We start from the raw sequence: 12,721 nt of genomic DNA, 5'->3' as shown, positions 1-12,721 counted from the left end.
CCGCTCGCTCACCAGTTTCCAGGAAAAGAATTCAAACTACAACAGAGGAAGGGCAATCTGCATTGCAAGCGGGGGGGGGGAGAGAAGGGGGGGTGTATAATGTCTCTGTCCTTGGCAGATGGTCTTACCCAGTGTGCATTGTTCCTTTAGTATCTCCTTTATCCACTGTAATTGGATCCTGGAGGGAGCCAGCGAGCAAGGGAGGGACGGAGGGAGGCTGGGCGAGATCGCTGGGGGCGGAGGGGAGGCAAAATAGTCCCGAGGCTTTGGCCTGCGCCTCCCTCGCCTGTCAAGCGCTTGATTTCATTGTTCCAGGCTGATGTCACTCCCAGTTGTTACAGACGCTTCTTCGGGTAACAATGTGGGACTAGGAGGCACAAAGGACCTTTCTGGAGATACTCCAAAGGTAAGAGGGAGAGAGAAGTAACTGCGTCGGAGTTGGGGATGCTTAAAAGAACCGGGCGTCTTGGGGGAGCGAGCCCGGAGCAGCACGCGCACCCCCAGGCACACCATCGGCTCCAAAGCAACTTTAGCAGCCGCAGGAGTCGCTCGCTCCCTGCTGCCGCATGCAAAACGCGCGGCCCCCGGGAAGGCGGCGCGGCTCGTCTCGTCCGGCGGGAATTCTAGGGAAGGGAAGGGGGGAAAAAAGTTTGGCCTCCCATCTGCCTAAGCCCCGTGTTTCCACGCCAGTTTTGGACCGGAGTTGGAAGCTTTTCTTTCAGGGAACGGTCAGGATGGGGTCCGGTGTTGCGGCAACTGGGAGTGGGTGGACTAGTTGTCGGTGCCCGGTTTTCTCCGCGCGCACGCAGACCGCGGCGCGCCATCCCACCCCGCGCTGTTAGCTCTTCGGTCCTTGCGGGGTACGGATCCACAGCGCGTTTCAGAATCCGATGCCTGGGAAGGTCGCCCGCCCCCCCCCAAAAAAACAAACCCTCTAAGGAGTAACTCCGGCGGCCTCGTTTGGCGCTGCGTCTTTGCAGAACTTTGGCAGGTGCGACCGGTCGCACGTACTTCTCACGTTCTCAGAGGAAGTGGGGGAAGTGTTGAGTTAATTGAGGCGGTCGGAGTCCAAGAAAGGACTATGATCCCTGGCCGAAATTCGGCAGTTCCCAGCTCTGGTCTATGTACGAAGCCTCGGTGCCGCTCGGGGATGTTTTAATCCTTCTTGTGCCACTCTGCTCTCGGCTGACGATCAGCACCTGCTCTTTTTCTCCTGGAGGATCCCCTCAAACGCAGGCTTTTCTGGGTCAGAACCTTCAGCCCCCCCCCCCCGAGCTCTTTTGATTTCATTAGCTTCCTGTCCCACTTTATCTGCGTGGTTCCTCCTTTCTCTCAATGGCCAACTTCTTAAATTGTCTACTGGCACAGATGAGTTGTTAGCACCTTTCAACTAACTTCAGGGCTGTGCCGTTTTCCATTGCTTGTCGTTGCTTACACCTGCTTGCGCCGCCACTAGCCCCCCCAATTCCTATATTTGTACCCTGTTCATCCTCCTTGTCCTGAGCCTAGAACTGGCATGGCCTATTTCTGTGCTCAGATTGCTATTGTGGTGAGGCCCTTGGGGACAGCTTGGGTGATGAATCTCTACCCGGCTCATTCCATTTGTCACACAGCCTCTGTTTCCAGCACCTGCCCCCCCTGCACTTTGGCAGCAGATTGTATTTATTCTGTACACATCCTTTTGTTCCCCTCCACTACAGAATGCTAGCCCTCTTCCCAGTCATTTCTCATCGTCGTTATTAAGAGAAATGGGGGGGCACCAATTATGATAACCATAAATAATGATGAAGATTGTACTGGCTTGGTCAAGGGAGGGGAACTTTGTTTCAGCCAGCCTTGTGTTAACGATGATGCCAAGAAGGGTACACAGTACTTTATTTTTTTGCCTAGAAACTCTTTTTACTAGCAGGTGACATTCTTTCCACCTGGTGTGCTCCTAATATATTAAGTATGCAACTCCCACAATTCTCAGCCATGCTGGAGAGGGCCACCAATGATCTATCACCATACAAAGTGGCCCATTGTGTCACATGACCACTCTAGGGCATTCGGTGGGAATAGATTTGTCTCCCCAAAGCTGTCTGGCCATATCAGACAGGCTCTGATATGAGGTCCTTAACATATTTACTTTAAAAAAAAAGTTCCTAAAAAGCCTTAATTCCAAGCAGATGTTTTTACAATCAAATACATCAATTCTCTTTAGGAAAGGCTGGAAAAGCTTTTTTTTTTTTTTAAGAAATTCGGTTAAAGTGAGCTTTTGCTTACTGAAATGTCATTTTCTCCTAAATGGCAGAAGTGTGTGTCTGTGTAAGTAATTTTTACATGTTTTACTTCATGTTGAAAAAAAGAAAGTAATACAAATGTGATCCTGCGAGCGCCAAGAACAAAGGTTGGATTTTACTCCCATCCAGAATTTTTCTCCCAAGTTAGGGATCTGCAGTTAAAGGGCCGCACCAGCCTTTTATGCAGTATGTCAAGAGCCACACTACCCCCCCCCCCCAAAAAAAAAGTCTGGGCCGGAGCCCATTTTGAGCGCACGATCAGGAGTTTAAGTACATGAAATGGATTCCTGGAATATCCGCAAGGCATAAGAGAACCCTTAACCCTTGCCCTAAAAAAGGGTCACAGATCTTTGCTTCCACCTGCTGAGCAAAGAAACAGTGGAGGGTGACCCGCAATTCTGGCCTGTACCTTTTATAGAATTTTGTCTAACTAATTTTGGCTTTTTTTAAAAAACAGCCCTTGACCTCATTAAGTAAGGAAAGAACCTTGTATCTTAAGGGGTGCCTCCTCCTCCTCCTCCCTCCACTCTTCTGATAATAATCTATTTCATGTGACCAGCTAACTCATCCATAAGGCCTTCTGTTCATGAATTCTGCAGGGCATCCTCTACAGTAAAAGCCCTGTTCTAGTGGATTTTTCATCCTCCTCTGGTGCTTTTACAGCCTTGATTACATTATCCCAGTTCCCCTTTTCTCCTCAAACATTTGCCTCTTTGTCTTGCTAAGATCCACACATCCTCCACCCTTCCCTGTCCATGCAGTTTGGGAACTGCACATCAATATTCAAAGCAGCAATGAGGTCATTTTTCCAAGGACTTCTCCTCTCCTCCTCTTCACTATTCAGGAAACACACCAGGAATTGTTCTTGTGTGCCCCAGTAAGAGATCCCTCTCATGTGAAAGCTGGGGGTGAGTGGGGGAAGATTAATGAGAAAGCTGCCCACATAAGCAAGCTTCCATTGGCAGCTTATTAAAACTATGTTATTCTTTGTGCTCTCCAGCTGCATTGGTAGGAAATGGAAAAAGAGTTCTTACTTAAGAGTGGCTTTGTAAAAAGCCAGGATACAATCAGTGATATGACCATTTCAGGAAAGTGTCAGTGTTATAGCCATTATTAGGAAGATAAAGTAAAACCACTACCCATAAGGACAAGGATTTATCATTTTTAATTGCTTTAGGTGTGTTTAGAATCAAGCCCAAAGATCCTGTCTCACCATCGCAGCATATCCCTCTATTGTCATCAGTGATAAAAATAAGTTCTGCTAATACCAATTTCAAACTGGTGAGGTACTGCTTTTAAAGTGTCCTCTTCTGAATATTTTCCAGTAGACATATTCATATTTGATTCTTTATACAGTAGAAAGAATTAAAGGCACTCACTCTTTAAAAAAAACCAGTTGGGAATGATTGGATGTGAGAAATTGTTAGTCGACCTTCATCATAACAAAATCCACATTAACTTTTAGCAAAGTTAATGTTGGTTTTATTATGATGAAGCTAGACCGACTATTACACATCGATTTCACTTCTATACCTTCCAAAGGTTTTTACGGTTAGTAAAGAACGCTCTAAAGAAGTAGCAGGATGAGCTAAAGAAGGACAACACTGATGATGTCATGCAACAGGGAGGAATTGAGTTTTCTGAGGGGAACAGATGAGACAATAAATCAAATTGCAGATAATCAAGGTCAGGAATGAGAAATGATGCAGAGCCCTCTTCACCACAATGCAAAGTGAAGCCATTTCTCAGATATCAGATTGTTAAGGAAGCATCTTTTTCTTTTTCCAGCATCCGTTCCCATATATTGGGGAACTCCAAAGACTGTAGGTGTTGTTTGATTGATACTTTTAGCTTCAATAATGTCTAAAGCAAACATTTATAATTTGTCAATATGCACTTTCGGAGGGAGGTTTTTTTTTTTTAAAATAACAGTTTTATTTCAAAGCTTTTCTTATGTGAATGTTTACGGGTAATGTTAGATTTGCCTATAGTATTTCAGACCAGACTGAGGTAGGCCTTGAATACTGCCTGTGGGTTTTACTAGGCCTGGGCCCAAGTTTCTTCAGTTCTGAATCTACTTTGTGGAGTCTGAATGTCCACTAGTGTCTGCCTTAATGTTATAAATTTGTTGTTAGAGTGATTTCTTTTAAAGGAAATTTCTAAGTGGTACAAGCATGGTAGAACTTTTTCCCATACCTACCTACCTACCTACCTACCTACCTACCTACCTACCTACCTACCTACCTACCTTCCTTCCTTCCTTCCTTCCTTCTTTCTTTCTTTCTTTCTTTCTTTCTTTCTTTCTTTCTTTCTTTCTTTCTACTGGAAGAGATGATGCCTTAGGTCTAATTTATTTTTAGAACAAAAGGTGGCAGATCTATTCACCCTGAAATTCTGTATCTGCAAATTATATACCCAGCACAAAAACTATAAAACGAATCTCATCAGTCTTGGAAAAGGATGGGAATATTGCCAGGAGCCTCTACCAAATGCTACAAAAGCTTGTATGAAATTAAAAATGGCCTGGGAGTCCTATGGGAATGTAAAGATGAAGTAATATTTATTGAATGCATATATATTGGGGTGTGAATAATATGGTATACATAATAATAAGGAGCATTTGTATATGACATTTAAAGTGTACTGAGCACTTCAAGTATAGTAATGTATCCCAGAAATATTATTATTGCCATATACAATTGCTGCATACGGTCCAATGCACAGGCCTGTTCCCGTAGCTCAGAGTATTTCTTATAAAAGTAGATGTGAAAAGCTAATAAGTGAGTCAGGTATAATGATTTATCTTAGAAGAGCTTGATATCAGTTGCATTTGATGCCATTCAGAATAGGGTTTGTGGATAGAACTGCAAAGTGCCATTCAGCCAAAGGGCCCCCTAATATAGCAGTGTTAGCTTATCCCAGAGATGGATGGATGGATGGATGGATGGATGGATGGATGGATGGATGGATGGATGGATAGATAGATAGATAGATAGATAGATAGATAGATAGATAGATAGATATTGCCATTTGAGGCCAAATGCCAAAATTATTCAGGTGCTCCATTGTCTCAAAGTACCCCCTGCATCAGCCAGGAGATCTTTTTGGATTGGCAAAGTCCTTTGCAAGCCAGTTGCTGGAAAATGGGCTAAGCTTTTGAGCCTTTTCTTTGTACAGTTGTAAACTAGTAAGTTTAACTTAAAACTATGTAGGTGGCAGCTTTGTAGCTCAAGGACAAGAGTCTAGTGTAAGATTCATTGAATCTGTGATACTTTTTTTTAGGGCAACAATTTGACATTCGACTTTCTCTCCTATCTGCCAAAGATTGACTTTTTCTAAGATTAGGCGAGAACACGAGGGGAGAGATAGGCTCAGGAACAACTAAATTTAAAGTTTTCCTGACACCTTATTTCAAAGACACCCCCCCAATAAAAAGAAATTTAGGGTTTAACAAAAAAACACCTCTAACGTGGAGCAGTGAATTCTTATTTCCACCCTGTTGATTTTCAGTTGGAATGTCACAGATATTCTGGTAAGAATTTAAGATTTTTTTGCCCACATGTGAAATAATTTCATCAAATAATGTTTTATTATTTAAGAACTACATATAATGAAAAATATATATTCACAAATTAGACTGTAGCTAGGGAAATATTGTAATCCTGGCTAATAGAAAAAAAGTTTGTTTTTTACAAGAAAGGAAAATACCAAAGCTATTCTATTTGCACAATAAATAGATGCAAGAGAATGAAATTAATTAAGACAACTTTCATTTTTCCATGATTTTTCTACATGGGTGTGGATTCTAATACCTGGACTAAGGTTACAGTTTTATTCAGGACAAGTACTGAATAAGTAAAATATGTAGCTTGGATTATGAGGAAGATAAAACCCCAAATTCCTCTCCCCATAAATCAATTGACTCAAACAATTCAAAGAATCAAATGTCCAAATTAAAACAAATCCCTTTATCAATTTATATAACCATTAGATTGTGATTCACTTTTTAGCACTTGAACTCCTGTTTTCATATTTTTCAATGATCCATATTAATATTGACTAATAATTAATGAGCCTTTGTGACTACTAAATTTTCAGTAAACCTTCACTTTATATCCTGACCATTGGGTAATGTTTGATCTTGGCTTTTCATGTTGGGTTGCTCTGGTGGTGTTTTTTTCTTAGTTGACTTCACCCTACATAATTTCATGTTGCTGATCTCAACAAATATTTGGGATACATTAGAAGAATAGTGATTGAACCCTTGCATTTTTAGAAAGCCTTAACATAAACATTAATCTATGAGACAGACAAGTCCTATCTCAAAAAAAAAAAAAATCACATCTCTATTCTTGTCCAGTAATAGCCCCTGGCTAATCTTGTCTGTGCTGAAGGAAGGAAGGATTTGGTATGATTAGTACTTGGTAGAGAGGCCCCGGAGAATTCCAGAGCCCTGGGAAAATTGAAAAATCACCCTGAAAGAAGGCAGTGGGCCAACCACTTCTGGATTATTGTCAGGAGAACTATGTGGTTATGTCCATGAAGTCACCAGGAGTTGAGTTGAACTTGAAGAAACTTTAAGCTTACCTATTATTAGATGTTTGTTTCTTATGAGTCATCTAGAAATTAATGTGTTTTTACATAGGTCACTAATGCACTGGTGCCTACCTTGCAAATTAAGAAAATTTACTTGATTAGGCCTCCTAGAGAAAGCAAGAAAAGTTAATATTTTGAGACTTCTGGCTCAATAATTAACATGTTCCAAAGCACTTTGACAGTCCACCACCTAAACTGTTTCTGGCTGCAGCTGGTTAAAATTCAGTTTTCTCCTCTGCTGGTAATCTGAGGGTTTTGAGAGCTGGCCTAAGACCTGGGAGCCAAAGTGCTGTCAATGGATCAGTCACTAATAAGATGTGAGTGCTGATGATACGTTCCGTTGGCAAATATTGCCATTCTTACCATCTGCTGTCTTTTCAAGCTGCTGGTTGCTTATACTGTCTGTGGCATCTTTGTTTTCCCTGTCATCTGTGAAATCAACAATAGCCACAGCAGGAGATTTCCTATCAGACAGGCTTACTTTTGCCTCAGTTTCTAGAAGTGGGGGTTGACATTTCTTCCTATCACCAAATCCATCCAAAGTATGACATTATGAAAATGTGCATTAAGATCGATCATGTTTGATGCAGTCTAAGCATGTATGTTCAAAAACCAGTTCCATTGAGTTAATCCCAAATCAGTAAGAACTATATGTTTGGGACTATGTTTGAGCCAAGGTGGCGCAGTGGTTAAATGCAGCACTGCAGGCTACTGCTAGATCAGCAGGTCAGCGGTTCAAATCTCACCGGCTCAGGGTTGACTCAGCCTTCCATCCTTCCGAGGTGGGTAAAATGAGGACCCAGATTGTTGGGGGCAATATGCTGACTCTCTGTAAACCGCTTAGAGAGGCCTGAAAGGCCTATGAAGCGGTATATAAGTCTACTGCTATTGCTACTATAACCGCAAGAATACCCTAGTTCTTTGACAAAGTGATAAGATCATGAGTGAATTCAACTCAACATTTAACATTTCTGATACCCCTCTGGTTTCAAGTTGTTATGTATCCCTTTTTCTTTCTTGTTTTTAAAATGTCTGCTTGTTCATTATCATTCCACATAACTGAGTAGCTGTTTACTTTACACTTGTCCTTTATTTTTGAAATTTTATTCAGCTGGGAACAGAGCTAAAGCTGCATTTTGTAGTTTTCTGCTTTCTGTGAACAAGTCACATGTTTGTTCCTCGGAATTTCATTTCTGTAACTTTATGCCAGAAATGTAACAGTGACAGTAAAATGCCTATGTAATCCACTGAGCAGTCTTTGTTTTTTTAAATCACAAGATCCATTGTCATGGTAAAAATAACTACTTGGATTGTGCGAACAAACGTCTAGGATCTAAATTGACCCTTATAGCATTGACGTTATCACTGAAACTTCTGAACTAAGCCAGTCTCCATGGTCACCAAAGAATCAGGATATAAATGAGATTAAATGCTTAATGAGGTTGTGTTTCAATCACATGTATGGAGTTATATTGATTACTTGCTCAGGAAAATTATTTTGCTATGTTGAACCATGCAAATGGCATGTCATTGTGTGTGATCAGACAATCTAGATGTAGCACCCCATGGATAAGAAATATGAAGCAGCTTGAAATGTAACATTATACTTTAGTAACAAATGATAGTACATTTACATGTGAAAGTTCAACGTTCTTTAGTCAAAATAAACTCTGTTTACAAAGTTAAGCTCTCTTATTTCTGCTCCTATTTTCTTGTCAATGTATTTGTTCCCTAATGTTTAGGTTTAGGTTTAGGTTTATTGGGATTTATATGCCGCCCTTTTCCCTGAGGGGACTCAGGGCGGCTTACAACCACAGGGGGGGGGGGGTGCAAGGTCAAAAACAAAACAATATGTGAACAAAGAAAAGATAGTAAAACACAACTTTCATTCAACAATCAAACACTCGGGCGGGTGAATTGGAAGCCTATCCCCAGGCCTGCTGGGAGAGCCAGATCTTGAGGGCTGCGCGGAAGGTCTGGATAGTGGTGAGGGTACGGATCTCCATGGGGAGCTCGTTCCACAGGGTCGGAGCAGCAACAGAAAAGGCTCTCCTCCGTGTGGTCGCCAGTCGGCATTGACTGGCAGATGGGATTCGGAGGAGGCCCAGTCTGTGCGATCTAATTGGTCGATTTAGGGAAGTAATCGGCAGAAGGCGGTCTCTCAAGTACTCAGATCCACTACCATGGAGTGCTTTAAAGGTGGTCATCAGTACCCTGAAGCGCACCCGGAGACCAACAGGTAGCCAGTGCAGCTCGCGGAGGACAGGTGTAACGTGGGCGAACCGCGGTGCGCCCACTATCACTCGCGCGGCTGCATTCTGGACTAGCTGCAGTCGCCGGATGCACTTCAAGGGCAACCCCATGTAGAGCCCATTGCAGTATTCCAGTCTAGAGATCACAAGGGCTCGAGTGACTGTTGTGAGAGCCCCCCGGTCTAGGTAGGGCCGCAACTGGCGGACCAGGCGAACCTGGGCAAATGCCCCCCTGGTCACAGCTGACAGCTGGTGATCAAAAGTCAGCTGTGGGTCCAGGAGGACTCCTAAGTTGCGGACCCTATCTGAGGGGTATAAAATTTGACCCCCCAGCCTAAGCGTTGGTATATTAGCCAAATTATTGGGGGGGGAGCACAACAGCCACTCGGTCTTGTCCGGGTTGAGTACCAGTTTGTTAGCACTCATCCAGTTCTTAACGGCCTCCAGACCCCGGTTCATCACGTCCACCGCTTCATTGAGTTGGCACGGGGCGGACAGATACAATTGCGTATCGTCCGCATATTGGTGGTATTTTATCCCGTGCCTCCGAATGATCTCGCCCAGCGGTTTCATGTATATGTTAAATAGTAGGGGGGATAAGACCGAACCCTGTGGCACCCCACACGTTAGGGGCCTCAGGGACGATCTCTGCCCCCCGACCAACACCGACTGCGACCTGTCCGAGAGGTAGGAGGAGAACCACCGCAAAACAGTGCCTCCCACTCCCACCTCCCGCAGTCGTCGCAGAAGGATACCATGGTCGATGGTATCGAAAGCCACTGAGAGGTCAAGGAGAACCAGGATGGACGCATAGCCTCCATCTCTGGCCCTCCAGAGATCATCGGTCAATGCGACCAAAGCGGTTTCTGTGCTGTAACCAGGTCTGAAGCCGGACTGGAAGGGGTCAAGATAGCTAGCTTCCTCCAAGGCCCGTTGGAGCTGAAAGGCCACCACCTTCTCAACAACCTTCCCGATAAAGGGAAGGTTGGAGACAGGACGAAAGTTGTTTAAAATGGCTGGATCTAACGATGGTTTCTTCAGGAGGGGTCTCACCACCGCCGTTTTAAGTACGGCGGGGAAGTGCCCCTCCCGAAGGGAGGCGGTGACAACCGCCTGGATCCAGCCATGTGTCACCTCCCTGCTGTTGGCAACCAGCCAGGAGGGACACGGGTCCAGAATACAAGTGGAGGCACTTACAGCTCGAATGGTCCTGTCCACATCCCCAGAGGCAACGTCCTGGAACTCAACCCAGAGCTGGTGTGGCAAGTGATCCTCCTGTGTCTCAGCTGGATCTACTGCGGTGGAGTCCAAGTCCGATCGAAACCGAGCTACTTTGTCCGCCAAGAATTGAGCATAATCCTCAGCCCTACCCTGCAAGGGGTCTCCCGCATCCCTCCTATTGAGGAGGGAGCGGGTTATCCTAAACAAATAATGTATAAATCTCTAGCTGCACATTAATAATAGTAAATGCTTGGTATGGGTCAAGAGCTGAAATCCATCTGCAGAGATAATGTTAAGTATTATCTTGGCAAGAGTTACATTTTTTATTGCATGACTTTGGAAAAATACGTGCCCTCTGCCAATTGGCTTGTGAGTAAATAAAAGTATAGAAAGCAAGTCCTTTTACAATGAACATGTACGAGGCACAGAAATACAAAAGAACATCCTGAATGGAAAATGAAGTATTATGGAGTCTACAGAATAAGGGGAATACTTAACAGGGATAAGTAACAGTGGTATAATTTTGTTTTAACCGATTTCACTGAATTGACTCATACAGTATTTTTTTAACTTAGAGAATAAATAATACCTTCATCTATATTAAAGTTTAATTCTCAACTTAGATTCTCATCTAAAGTTTATAATAGCATTTTGGATTGTTCCCAAGGTAAGGGAATGAATGCATCTCATTTTTAGTTACATGCTTCAATGAAGTTGTCAGTTCCCAGGATTGTTTTGGTTCTATTGAGAACTCATCTAGAATCAGTTCTACTCTGGTGTTACTTTGCTATGCAGTAGGCCAAGAAAGGCTCAATGCAGTAAATCCCCTTAAAATTACCCTCCAGACGTCACCAAACTTTTGGAGTTGGTGGGTATATTTGGAATTTGGAAAACATGTTATGGCCACTAGGCAGCTCTCTTATTCACCAAATGGCTGCCACAGATGAATACAATCATTTACAAAGTACTGGTTTACAAGAATACTACCTGAAACTAGTCCCTCCCCAACCGCATGATGCTCTCTACCACCCCTGCTTATCCTTGTCCTTTTTTCTAGGCAGCTGTGCACACTTCTAAGCAAAATATCATGCTGATCATGCTTATGGTGAGGCCCAGAAGCATCTTGAAAATAAAGGTGATGTTAGATGTGTGTTGAGAGGTTGGGGTTACTTTGCAGCAAGATGGTGTTGTGTAAAAAAATGGGTGAGATAGGAAGACTGATGGGTGGAAAGAAAAGTGTCTACTACCACGTTGGTACTTCTAGATGTGACTCTGGAGTCCTGTATTTTGTCCTATGCGGTTTGGAAGCTTTTGTCAGTCTTACCACTCTAGAGCCACTTGAATTATATGCCATGTTAAAAGTTCACTCTACTTTTTTTCATAGGATATCAAACTTTAAGGTTTGTGGAACATGAATCATTACAAAAAGAACTTTAGGAAATGATGTCCCATAGGTTCCTAATAGGTCGGTCGGTCGGTCGGTCGGTCGGTCGGTCGGTCTGTCTGTCTGTCTGTCTGTCTGTCTGTCTGTCTATCTATCTATCCCATCCATCCATCCATCCATCCATCCATCCATCCATCCATCTATCTATCTATCTATCTATCTATCTATCTATCTATCTCATCCATATCTATCTATATCTTATCTGTCTGTCTGTCTATCTCTCTCTCTCTCTCTCTATCTCATCCATATCTATCTATATCCTATCTATCTATCTATCTATCTATCTATCTATCTATCTATCTATCTCATCCATATCTATCTATATTCTATCTATCTATCTATCTATCTATCTATCTATCTATCTATCTATCTATCTATCTCATCCATATCTATCTATATCTTGTCTGTCTGTCTGTCTGTCTGTCTGTCTGTCTGTCTGTCTCTATCTATCTATCTATCTATCTATCTATCTATCTATCTATCTATCTATCATCTATCTATCTATCTCATCCATATCTATCTATATCCTATCTATCTATCTATCTATCTATCTATCTATCTATCTATCTATCTATCTATCTATCTATCTATCTATCTATCTACCTACCTACCTACCTACCTACCTACCTACCTACCTACCTACCTTTCTATCTATCTATCTAGTGTTAAACTGGCGGCTGTAGGCCCGATGTGTCATGTGCAAGCCATGCCCAGCCCAGCTCCATGAAGGGGAAAAATGTCATGAAACATCACTTGACGGCAATATGACGTGGCATGTTTGACATCCATGATCTATCTAGATTAGATTATTGATATTATGAAATCAAGGTATCTGAATTTAAAAACAATTCTTAAAATTCTGTTTGTTTCAAATGCTCCCAGTTCTGCTGCCTTCTACTTGGTGTTGTATATGGTAAGGATATAGA

General features: G+C 42.8%; 1 protein-coding gene across 3 annotated transcripts in view; it reads left to right on the top strand.

Annotated features, from left to right (window-relative positions):
- The first annotated feature begins 252 nt into the window (after nt 1-252).
- PCBP4 (poly(rC) binding protein 4) overlaps nt 253-12,721 on the top strand; it is a 52,647-nt gene continuing 40,178 nt past the window's right edge. For all 3 annotated transcript variants that reach the window (XM_032212408.1, XM_032212407.1, XM_032212406.1), the window contains exon 1: nt 253-406. The gene's annotated coding sequence lies outside the window, so the exon portion shown is untranslated. The remainder of the gene's footprint in view (nt 407-12,721) is intronic.

Source organism: Thamnophis elegans, chromosome 2 (genome assembly GCF_009769535.1).
Source record: "Thamnophis elegans isolate rThaEle1 chromosome 2, rThaEle1.pri, whole genome shotgun sequence".
Taxonomy (NCBI): domain Eukaryota; kingdom Metazoa; phylum Chordata; class Lepidosauria; order Squamata; family Colubridae; genus Thamnophis; species Thamnophis elegans.
This window is presented reverse-complemented; position numbering and strand designations above follow the sequence as displayed.